The sequence below is a fragment of the Sorex araneus genome, chromosome 11 (assembly GCF_027595985.1).
Source record: "Sorex araneus isolate mSorAra2 chromosome 11, mSorAra2.pri, whole genome shotgun sequence".
Lineage (NCBI taxonomy): Eukaryota > Metazoa > Chordata > Mammalia > Eulipotyphla > Soricidae > Sorex > Sorex araneus.
Window position 1 is genome coordinate 353,552 of NC_073312.1, and position 13,253 is coordinate 366,804.

The window sequence follows — 13,253 nt, forward strand, 5'->3', positions numbered from 1 at the left end:
CATTTTGTAAGTGTTGGATATCATTGGTTTGTCCTTTCCCCCTTGCCACTAGGAACTTAGGTTTATCAGTCACACCCATCAAAGTGCTCCCAAGTCACTCCCATTCCTTTGTTTATCTGTAACCATTTCTACCAGTTTATCTGCTCTTCCCTTAATCAAACTCTGTTAATTGGTAAGGTCAGAACTTCCTAGGAGACTGAATATTATAACATTGCCTTTCTCTCCTCTTTATGCCTTTTGAATAATTTACTTTAAAGCTATGTCTTTTTTGTATAGACACAAGAAGACAATATTATGTTTTTATAACTTAAGACTTAATTGGCCTCGAATATTATTCCCTTCTGGGCATCTGCCTTCTCCACTTAAGCCTCAGTTGCCCTCAGTTCCTAGCACCCCAAAGTAGGGTCCCCGACGTGGGACGGGAAGGATCCAGGGCAAGCGGTGAGTTATGTGCTACCCTGGCATCGAGATGGGCCTGGCCAAAGTGCCTAATTCTTAACTATAAGTTAAGAGCTTGATCATAGACAAATGCTGTCATGATCCAATAGTAATTATGAGACTGGGACCCTGCCAGGGATAGGAAAGACTGATCTGGCCTGAGCACTGTAGTCTGAGATTGAGATGCCCCCAGGAGAGCAATTCTATAAGCTTTAATGCATCTCTTATTGTGTCCATACAAAATAATTAATATTATGAATTCTTATATGTTTGCTGGCTGAGGAGAAGAGAAACACATTCATGGGACTCTGCCCTTGGGTGGATCCTCCTGCTGAAAGAGAATTAAGTCCTAGCAGAAGCATCCCCTGAGGGAAAAGAACCTAACCCTATTGCTGACCACACCTATGTGTATGCCCCAACCCCCTCATGCTGTGGAGATTTAACTAGGCTGTAAGAGTGGGTTGGGGGCCAGATCCATGGAGCCAGATCCACAGGGCCAGATTCACGGAGCCAGATCCACGGGGGCCAGATCCACAGATCGAGAGAGAGACCGAGAGCCGGGAGAGAGGCAGAGAGAGAGAGAGAATGAAGTAGGATGGGGGAGAAAGAAGCAGGAGGAGAATCAGAGGGGAATGGAGATGGACATGAAATAAACCGATCGAGCAACCAGTTTGGCCTTCTTCCTTCCTTCGACTGCCTCGCCGCCTGCGCGCCCTTTCTTTTTATTTTTGTGTTTTACACAGTAAGGACATAGCAAGAGACACATTAAGCTTATAGAATTGCTCTCCTGGGGTCACCTGGATCTCAGACTACAGTGCCCAGGCCAGATTAGTCTTTCCTATCCCTAGCAGGGTCCTAGTCTCGTCGTTGCTTTTGGATCATGACATGACACATGCCCATGACCCAGCTCTTAACATATAGTTAAGCATTAGGCGCTTTGGCCAGGCCCATCTCGATGCCAGGGTAGCACACAACTCACCGCTTGCCCTGGGTCCGTCCCGTCCCCCATTGGGACCCTGCTTTTGAGGGTGCTAGGAAGCAAAGGCAGCTGAGGCTTAAGTCGAGAAAGCAGATGCCCAGGAATGAATAATATTTGAAGCCAATTAAATCCCATGTTACCAAAGCATATTAATAAATGTCTTTCTTTGTCCATACAAAAAGGATATTGTTTTGAAGTAAACTATTCAAAAGACACAAGAGAGGAGAAAGACAATATTAACTTAAAGACGATATTAACTTACACTGTCCTAGCAAGGTCTGACCTTACAAATTAAGAGTTTGATTAGAGGAAGAGCAGATAAACTGGTAGAAGTGGTTACAGATAAACAAAGGAATGGGAGTGACTCGGGAGCACTTTGATGGGTGTGACTGATAAACCTAAGCTCCTAGTTGCAAGGAGAGCAGGACAAACCAATGATATCCAACAGGCCACACCCAGCAGTGCTCAGGGCATATTCCTAACTGTGTGCTCAGGGAGGATCATTCCTGGAAGGCTCAGGGGACTATATGGGGTGCTGGGATTGAACCCAGGTTGACTGCATGCAAGGCAAATGCCCTACCCACTATACTCTCTCCCCAGCCCAGCATACAAAATATTTTGAATGTACATGTCTAGGTCGCTGTAAAACTCAATGGCCAGTGTGTTCATTATATTAGAATTTCCAGGCTGGACTGGTGGGATAGTACAGTGGGCATGATGCTTGCTTTACACGTGATTGACCTTGCTTTAATCCCTAACATCCCATATGGTTCCCTGGACCCACCCGGAGTGATCCCTGACATTTGAGAGCCAGGAGTAAGCACTGAGCACCGCTTGGATGTGGCCAAACAAACAAAGTTATTCAGAAAGCAGAGGTAGACTTAGTGACAGTGAATGAAAAAAAACAACAAAATGAGGCCAAAGAATCAGCCTTTAATTTAAGCGTGAAACTGCTGTCCACCGATGTGTGTTCGCAAAAAAGGGCAGCAGTGCTCTATCTCTCCTGCCACTCGTGTTCCGTAGTCTCATGCCACTTCCCCCATCCCAGGGAGGCTGATGGCAGTGGGCAGGCGAAGGAAGGAACAAGTGCCAGGCTGGTCGGTATCAATTGCAGTTTATTCCAATCTCCATTACCCTTCTGCTTCTGTCTCTGCGCCCCTCAGATCTTACAGTCTTAGTTTATATAGCAATCACATAGGGTGGTAACACAAAGGTGGGTCGGATCATTAGCAAATCAACAAGAGAGGTAAGACCACTCCTCAAGGACAAAATCTCATATAAGGAGATTACTCCAGATTACTAGGAGATCTGCTCAAGGGTGGGATCCAAACAAAGGTGTGTCGCTTTCTTTTTTTTTTTTTAATTAGTTTAATTTTTAATTAGAGAGTCATCGTGAGGGTACAGTTACAGATCCATACATCTTTGTGCTCATGCTTCCCCCATACAAAGTTCAATAACCCATCCCTTCACCAGTGCCCATTCTCCACCACCAGTAAACCCAACATCTCTCCCCCCCTCCCCAGTCCCGTCTCCCCCCACCCCACCCCACCCTGCCACTATGGCAGGGAATTCCCTTTTGTTCTCTCTCTCTGATTAGGTGTTGTGGTTTGCAATAGAGGTGTTGAGTGGCCATTGTGTTCAGTCTCTAGTCTGTATTCCTCCCGCCTCACCCTTCCCCCACATGACCTCCAACCACATTTTACTTGATGGTCCCTTCCCTGAGTTACCCAGAATGAGAGACCATCCTCCAAGCCATGGAAACAATCTCCTGGTACTTATTTCTACTATTCTTGGGCATTAGTCTTATAGTCTATTATTCTATATTCCACAGATGAGTGCAATCTTTCTATGTCTGTCTCTCTCTTTCTGACTCATTTCACTTAGCATGATACTTTCCATGTTGATCCACTTATATGCAAACGTCATGACCTCATTTTTTCTAACAGCTGCATAGTATTCCATTGTATAGATGTGGGTGTGTCGCTTTCTTTCCTCAGCTTGTAATCTACTTAAATAGTTGTAGTAAATCTACTTCTAATATTTCTAGCAATGTCATTCTGTATGAGCTCAGTAAGAGATATAAACTTAAAGTTTGGTTTTTCCTGAGGACATTCACTATATGTTCCAGAACACAGTCCTCAGGCCAGGTTAGTCTTCCTAACCCCAGCAGGGTCCTAATCTCGTCATTACTTTTGGATCATGACAGCATTTGTCCAAGATCATGCTCTCAACTTGTAGTTGAGTACTGTGGCACTTTGGCCTGGCCCATCTTGATGCCAGGGTAGCTCACAGCTTGCCCTGGGTCCATTCCATCCCTCGTCGGGACCCTGCTTTTGGGGTGATAGGAACTAAGGGCAACTGAGTTGAGAAAGCAGATGCCCAGGAGTAAGTATTATTCGGAGTCAATTAACTCTCAAGTTACAAAAGCATAATATTAACTGTCTTCCTACCTAAAGGACATTGCTTTAGGGTAGACTATGCAAAAGTCATAACTTACAATACAAGTTCAATGTCCTTAGAAGGATCTAATCTTATAGGCTAACAGAATCTGATTAGGGAAAAAGGTGATTCACTGGTTGGGAAGGAGGGTGCAGGGAAGAGTTTACAGATAAAGGAATGGGAGTGTAGGATAACATAGCCTCAGTAGTTTAGGTTTATTGGGTTACTCCCGTTACAGTGCTCCTATTCCTCTTTGTTTATTTGTAGCTTCTTTCTTGGTGTTCTGTTGACTTGTAAATAATGTTTTTCTCTTCTCCTTGAGTCCTTTGCATAGTTTATTCAGAGCAAGTCCTTTTTGTATGGACACAGGAAGACTTAACAAATGTTATGCTTTTGTAACCTGGGAGTCATTTGACTCTACATGATATTTTCCTCCAGGGCATCTGTTCTCTTGACCTAAGCCTCAGCTGCCCTTACTTCCTAGCACCCCCAAAGCACGGTCCCGACATGGGACAAGAAGGACCCAGGGCAAGCGGTGAGTTGTGTGCTACCCTGGCATCGAGATGGGCCTGGCCAAAGTGCCTAATGCTTAACTATAAGTTAAGAGCTTGATCATGGACAAATGCTGTCATGATCCAAACAGTGATACTAGATTTGGACCCTGCTAGGGTGAGGAATGATTAATCTGGCCTGAGTGCTGTGGTCTGAGCCTGTGGCAAGATGTTGCCAGGAGAGCTGCCTTGCAAGCCTCAATGTATCCCTTGCTATGTCCATACAAAAATAACTAGTATTGAGATGTTAATAAGTTCCTGGACTAAGGAAAAGAAAAAAACCTTAAGAGTGAGGAAGGGCTTTGGAATGCCCTGCCCTCAGGAAGGGCTTTCTTATGTTGATTTGGCTACCTGGGTGGCTGTAGCCTAGAGGGCAAGGTAGGAGAGACAAGGAGGAGGAGAGAGAGAAGCCAGAGAGAGGCAGCAGAAGCAGCAGTAGATCCAGAGAGAGGCCGGAGCTGGGAGTGCGGGAGATGAGAAAGTTTGAAGATTGAATAAACGGTAACTAATCAGCAACCAGCTTGGTCCTCGTTCTTCCTTCGCCTGTCCTTGACCACCGGCCGTCCCGATCCAGTCCACACACTGCGGTTCCAGAGCACCGAACGCGGGTGGTGAGACAGAGCCGCCCGGAGAGCCCGCGAGTGCACTCGCCCCTTGGCGAGCTTTAGTTTTTTACAGGGAGTGACTTGGGAGCATTGTGACAGGTGTAACCAGATAAACCTAAGTACCCTGCGGCAAGACTGAAAGGATAAACCCAGTGTTATCCTACACACCGAGAGATGGTGCTTTGCACGGTGTCTGTTTTGAAAGACAAGGTCACACCTCAGCAGCCACATCTCACCGGCCCAGGACCAACAGCTGCCACTACAGCCACAGAGATTGAACTTCTCAAATTAAAAATCAACTATTTTTGATGGTTATTTTGTTTTTTGTTTGTTTGTTTTTGCTTTTTTATTATTATTCAAGGGGTCACATCCGGCAGTGCTCATGGGCTCCTTTTAGCTCTGTGCCATGGGATAACATCGGGGACATAAATAGATGATGGCTCTCAAATGCCAAAGAATCTGAATCATTCTGTTGTTCAAGAACAGATGCCAGGAGTCAGGGCACATGCAAAGATGCAGGGCACAATCAGTCAATGGGGAAATGTAGATCTAAAGCCAAGAACTCCCTGCATGCCCCCCAGCAGGTATTAAACAGACACAGGCAATAACCAGCAGAGCCAAGAGTGGGGTGCAAGGTGCAGGGGTCCTGCACAACCCCCACCCCACCTACCAGTGCGAATGTGAAATGGGCAGCCTTGGAAAAATCCTGGGTGTCTCCCCAAAATATTAAAGAGAGTCTCCAAGACCCAGTAATTCCATCCCTACCTCTCCACCCATGAAATTTAAAAATCTATGTCTAGAGGCCAGGCACCAACTCAATGCGCCTTGTGTGTGAGGTCCTGGATCAATCCCCAGCATGGCATGGCTGACGGAGTGTGATGCTGGCTGCCCCCAAGCAAGGCCGGACCCCACCCCTGGGAGTGTCCCCTTTAAAAGGCAAAAGGGGCCTGAGTGATAGTACAATAGTAAGCGGGTGTGCCTTGCACACAGCCAACCCAGGTTCAATCCCCAGCACCCCATATGGTTCTGCAAACCTGTCAGGAGTGATCGCTGAGTGCAGAGTCAGGAATAAGCCCTGAGCACAGCTGGGTGTGGCCCCCCAAAAAACTATGCAAAAATTCGTTCTTCAAGTATGTACTGATAGTACTGCAGGTAAGCTGCTCACCAAGCACATGACAGGCCTGAGTTCATTTTTTGGTATCACATATGGTCCCCATCACCACCAGGAGTGAGCCCAGAGCACCACTGGATGTCGTCCAAAATAAAAAAGCATGAAAGAAACCCATGTCTCCACAAAAACATGTCTAATGTTCTCAGCAGCATTATCCTCACCACCACCCCCTTAACCCATGGAAATGACCCAGAGGTCTGCTGAGTGGAGAAACAGCATGTGACCGAGACCCCCAGACCTGTATTATTCACAGGCAGGAGGAATGTAGGGCTGACGCAGCTGAGACCCAGATGTACCTCCCAAGTTCAGCGCTGGCAAGAGAAGCTGGCAGCAGTGACCCTGGTGGAGAGAAGGTCACACTGGTGGTTTGTGCTGGAGCATTGAATGCCCAAAACAACTGCATTATGGGCAGCTTCATAAACCATGGTGTTTAAATAAAGTTAACATTAGTAACAATTTATAAAAAGAAAAGGTGTACCAGCTGCCAGCCTCTAGCTCAGAGTGGGACACCAGCTTAAACTCTACATCTAAGACCCATCAATATCCACCAAGAAACAAGTTGGCAGGAACAAAGGCCTAATAAGACTGAGGGAAGACTACCATTATTTTTTCTTGACAGCAAGCTAGTGCTCAAGGGGGACCATGTGGTGCTGGGAATCAAACCCAAGCCTCTTGAATGCAAAACATGTGCTCCAGCACTTCAAGCTTTCTTTTTAACCCTAATAATTTATTTTGCTTCATTATCTTCTCTTGAAAGTCTTTTCTTCAAGAATTAGATGACAAAAAAGGAAGGAAAGTAAGCAAGCGAGAATAAGAGTGAGAGAGAGAGAGAGGAAGAGAGAGAGAGAGAAGAGAAATTTGGGACTATCTTTCATTGTTGATGGGAATGCCAACTGGTCCATCCTTTTTGGAAAAAAATGTGGTCAATCCTTCAAAAACTAGAAATTGAGTTTCCATATTGCTCCACAATATCTCTTCTGGGAATATATTCTGGGGGTGCAAAAAAGCACAGTAGAAATGACATCTGCACCTATATGTTCATTGCAGCACTGTTCACAATTGCTAGAATCCGGAAACAACCCAAATGCCTTTTGCATAGAACAGACAACCGGTTAAAGAAACTTTGTACATCTATACAATGGAATATTATGCAGCTGTTAGGAAAGATGAAGTCATGAAATTTGGTTATAAGTGGATGGTCATGGAGAGTATCATGCTAAGTGAAATGAGTCAGAAAGAGAGGGACAGACAGGGGCTGGAGCAATAGCACAACAGCTAGGGCGTTTGCCTTGCACGCGGTCGACCCGGGTTCGATTCCCAGCATCCCATATGGTCCCCTGAGTGAAGAGGCAGGAGTAACCCCTGTGCAGAGCCAGGTGTGACCCAAAAATCAAAAAAAAAAAAAAAGAGAGAGGGACAGACATAGGATGATTGCACTCATTTGTGAAATATAAAATAACATAATATGAGACTGACATCCAAGGACAGTTGACGCAAGGGCCAGGAATATTGCTCCATAGGCAGCTGGAATAGAGAAGGGATCATGTTGGAGAAACTGTACTATAGACAGGAATATTTTCCCTTTTTCAGCTACCTTCTGGAAATAATTTCAGAGGCAGTTTTCCTTTTTTCACAGAGGCCTAGCTGGTCTTTGACATGCAGATTTTAGGTGCTAGCCAGGCCTGACTTGACATTGTAGATTCCAGGCTCTGGCCTAGCCTAGTCTTTGGGATGTAAATTCGAGTGCTTTCAGCCCAAGAAAGGCTTTGGTTTTGGTTTTGTATCTTCTTTCCGGGGGGCCTAGATTAATGGCCTGCAGATACAAGAGAATAATGTTGCCTCAATGTTCTTCCTGTAACATCTTGTGGTGCCTTTGGTGACATCAATGTATTGCGCCCTTTGGAAGTGCCATGATCAATAAAAGGGGTTCGGAGAGAAGGAGGGGGGCGCGAGTTCCAGGGGAGAGTGTATAGAGGGAAGATTGGAATAAACTTCAAGTGACACCAACCGTCTTGGCTCCGTTCCTTCCTTCGCCTGCCACATCATCGCCATCAACCTCCCCGGGGTGGGGGAAGCGGCCTCAGACTACTGAACTCGGGTGGCGGGAGAGACAGCACTGCTGCCATAGGCCCTGTGCCTGGCTCGGTGCAGTGAGGTGCTCCCTTCCCTCGCCCGCGCCTTCTCCTTTAGTTTTTTACAGGATCACTAAGTCAATGATGGTTGAAGGAATTATTCGGGATGGGAGATGTGTGCTGAAAGTAGACAAAGGACCAAATGTGATGGTCTCTCATTATCTGTATGGCAAACCATAGTGCCCAAAAATAGAGAGATTATGGGGGAAATTGTCTTCCATAGAGGTGGGGGTGGGGGAATACTGGGGGCATTGGTGGTGGAAAATGTGCACTGTTGAAGGGATGTGTGTTCAATCATTATATGACTGAAACTCAAACATGAAAGCTTTGTAACTCTATCTCACAGTGATTCAATTAAAAAAAGAAAAGAAAAGAAAAGAAAAGAAAAGAAAAGAAAAGTTCCTGCCATAGAGGCAGGCAGGGAGGGGTGAGGTCAGGGTGGGAGGAAAACTGGGGACATTGATGGTGGAAAACATTCACTGGGCATCTATTCTCTTGACCTAAGCCTCAGCTGCCCTTACTTCCTAGCACCCCCAAAATCAGGGTCCCGATGAGGGACGAGACGGACCCAGGGCAAGTGGTGAGTTGTGTGCTACCCTGGCATTGAGATGAGCCTGGCCAGAGTGCCTGATGCTTAACTATAAGTTAAGAGCTTGATCATGAACAAATGTTGTCATGATCCAAACAGTGATAACTAGATTTGGACCCTGCTAGGGTTAGGAATGATTAATCTGGTCTGAGTGCTGGAGTCCGAGTCTGTGGCAAGATATTGCCAGGAGAGCTGCCTTGCAAGCCTCAATGTATCTCTTGCTATGTCCATACAAAAATAACTAGTATTAAGATGTTGATAAGTGTTTGGACTAAGGAAAGGAAAAAAACCTTAAGAGTGAGGAAGGGCTTTGGAATGCCCTGCCCTCAGGAAGGGCTTTCTTATGTTGATTTTGCTTCCTGGCTGGGTGTAGCCTAGAGGGCAAGGTAGGAGAGACAAGAGGAGGAGGGACTAGAGGAGAGAGAGGCTGCGGTAGATGGAGAGAGGACAGAGCTGGGAGTGCAGGAGAGGAGAAAGATGGAAGATTGAATAAATGGTAACTAATCAGCAACCAGCTTGGTCCTCGTTCTTCCTTTGCCTGTCCTTGGCCAACGGCCGTCTCGATCCAGCCCATAAACAGTGGTTCCAGAGCACTGAATGCGGGCGGTGAGACAGAGCCGCCCGGAGAGCCCTCGAGTGCATGCGCCCCTCGGCGTGTGCTTTAATTTTTTACAGTGAAGGGACAGGTGTTGGAACATTATGTCACTGAAACTCAATCTTGAACAACTTCGTAACTGTGTATCTCACTGTGATGCAATTATGCATGGTGAACCTAGAGCCTTGGTGGAGGTCAGGACTAATTTCTTCCTCTCAGTCATGAACTCCCAGGGGATCTCAGGAGAAGGTCCTAGTAGACCTCACAGGAGGATATGAGACTCTAAGATTTGGGGTTACTATAGAGCAAAAAGATGAACTCACCAGTGAAATCACATAATCCAAGCTGGGATCTTGTGAGTTTTACCAGAAATTTTCTTACAAGTACCTAAAAGACTTCTGCAGGGGCCAGAGCAATAGAACAGCAGAGAGGGCACTTCCACTCCTTGCAGCTGACCCAGTTTGATCCCATATGGTCCCTCAAGCCACCGGGAGTGATTCCTGAGTGCAGAATCAGGAGGGTTTTGCGGGGGAGGGACAAAAATTATAACAATAAAGACTTCTGTGTAAGAACATAAACTGCCCGTATAGTACAAGTGATAAATAGCTGAAAACACCCTCAAGATTGGGTTTGAAATGGAAACACCTGAAATATGGTCATAGGAAAGGTGTAAGTAATGGTGATGGAATTGTTGTTTGAATTTAAATGTAATAAACATTGTGAACTACTTTATTTATAAAATAAAAATTATTATTATTATTATTATTATTATTATTATTTTTGCTTTTTGGGTCACACCTGGCGATGCACAGGGGTTACTCCTGGCTCTGCATTCAGGCGGTGCTCAGGGGACCATATGGGATGCTGGGATTCAAACCCGGGTTGGCCGCATGCAAGGCAAACGCCCTACCCGCTGTGCTATCGCTCCAGCCCTAAAATAAAAATTATTAAAAAAAATCTCACCCCCAAAATATCTGTTTGTGAAAACCAAGCCTCCTGATGCCAACAGCTAACAATCCGAAGGAAACGCTTGGTAGTAGTCATTGAGGTTGTTTCCTTTGCATAGCTCATCTGTCTTTTCTTACATCTATTCCTTTCAACCCTTTAGTGGGGACCCAGATTTTCTCTAATCTATGGTCCTCTTCTTTTCTCAAAGAGATAGTTTCTACTTCACGAGTAACTCCACATCATTTACAATTTATCTACCCAGTGATAATATTTGTTCTAACGGCTAGCACTTATCCGAATACCAATTTTAAGTCATCTGACCTTGAAATCAACTCAAAAGAAATTGAGAGCTAAATTAAAATTGGAAAGACCAGCATCTCAGAAAGGCAAGAAGCCTAAGAAGGCAACCTGAACATTAAATTAGGAACTTATCTGATTCTGGAAATTTTGGGCAGTTTCTGCAGAAGGGTAAAGTCAATGAAAAAACTGGAAATCTTGTTCACAGTGAGCACTTCAAGAATAGAATCTCAATTGTTTCTGAAAAACAGTTATTTGTAAAGTGTAAAAAATACAAAGCCGCAAAACTGGCCTCACATGCTGGGGGGCAAGGCAGCTGAGATAGAGAAGGCAACACCAAGTAGAGGATGTTGGGAGGGCCCATTGGGGTTGAAAGATGCGTGCCGAAAGTAGACTATAGACCGAACATGATGGCCACTCAATACCTCTATTGCAAACTACAACACCCAAATGGAGAGTGAACAAAAGGGAATGCTCCACCACAGAGGCAGGGTGGGGTGGTGGGGGATGGGGTGGGGGTGGTGGGAGCGATATTGGGAACATTGGTGGAGGATAATGGGCACTGGTGTAGGGATGGGTAAACTGTATGACTGAAATGCAGTCACTGTATGACTGAAATGCAAACCTGAAAGTTCATAAGTTTGTAACTGTACCTCATGGTGATTCACTAATAAAAAATTAAAAGAAAAATACAAAGCCACGCACTCAGGAAGGAGGTGATATGTGTGTGTTGTTCGCAGACTCTCAGGGTGGCACTCTCTCTCTCTCTCTCTCTCTCTCTCTCTCTCACCGCTCACATTCGGTGCTCTTGAACTGCTGTGTATGGACCGAATTGGGATGGCTCTTCCTTGTGCTCTGCTTCTGTGTGTGACACTGTGCTCTCTTCAGTCTGTCTCTCTATCTTTGTCTCTGTCCCTGTAGTCTCTCCTCTGGTCTCTTCCAACCTCTCTCTGTCTCTGCTTCTGTGTCTTCTCTCTTGCTTCTGTGTCTTCTTGCTTCTGTGTCTTCGCCTTGCTTCTGTCTTGTCTCTGTCTTCTACTTCTCTTACAGTCTTTACATAGCAATTACATAGGGTGGTGACACAAAGGTGGGTTGAACATTAACAAATCAACAAAGAAGGGTTGTTAATCTCCTTCCAGGAGATTAACAAAATCTCATCTAAGGAGATTATTCCATATTACTAGGAGATAAGATCAAGGGTGGGATCCAAATAAGGGTGTGTCGCTTTCTTCCTTCCTCAGCTAGTAATCCACTTAAATAGTTGTAGTAAATCTACTTCAAATATTATTAGCAATGTCATTCTGTATGAGCACAGTAAAAGATATGTAAAACTGAAAGTTTGGTTTTTTCTGAGGACATTCACTATATATTCCAGACCACAGCCCTCAGACCAGGTTAGTCTTCCTAACCCCAGGAGGGTCCTAGTCGCGTCGTTACTTTTGGATCATGACAGCATTTGTCTATGACCATGCTCTCAACTTATAGTTGAGTATTGTAGGCGCTTTGGCCTGGCCCATTTCAATGCCAGGGTAGCTCATAGCTTGCCCTGGGTCCATTCCGTCCCTCGTCGGGAACTAAGGGCAAGTGAGTCAAGAAAGCAGATGCCCAGGAGTAAATATTATTGGAGTCAATCAGCTCCCAAGTTACAAAGGATAATATTAACTGTCTTCCTGTGTCCAGACAGAAAGGACATTGCTTTAAGATAAACTAAGTTCCCTGCGGCAAGGCTGAAAGGAAAAACCCAATGTTATCCTACATTAAAGCATTTAAAATATCTTACCAATACCTTAACAAGAACAAATTTTGTGATTGTCTTCATGTAGTTATATCTGAAAAGGAGACTCAGGATCTCTGCTCCTTCCAGATCCTTCAGGATAAAACAGGTCTGAGTCTGAGGATGAAGAAATACCCAGAAGTAGACTTGTAGTTTATTTGGTGAATAAGGAGGGAAAAATCCTAACGTAAGGACAGGTTGAACCACCCTCACTTGGAAACCTCTGTTCAAATCTGTAAACTGTGTATACCTGGGAACAAGTCCATGAGGGAATTTACATATCACTCTGGTGCTCACTTGTCTGCAGCTGACCTTCCTAAAAACATACATTCCTGTTCTCTTTCATTATAACTATCACTTCTGTGGCTACGAAGGCAAGGTGGTCACTCTGAGGACATGAGTATCCATCTCCATCTTCTGCTTGTCAACTTGTTGTCAATGAAGTTCTCTCTTAGCCTGTCACCAATGATGGACCTTCAAGTGACTCTCAAAGTGAACCTTCACAGTTACATCGCTACGCCTGTTTCACTTTCGTATAGTCTGGAACTGTTTCTGGGTTGGATTTGGTCAACCCACAGCTTTGGAATCCTATCTCACATCCTACTCCATTTGCCTTCAGAACTTCACAGTGACTGCTGGTATTTGCAGTGGGGCCTCAGGAAGTCAGGATTTGTGTGACCAAAGTGTTGCACCACTCCCAATCACAGTCAGAGTCTTGGGTCTTCTGAAAATGGT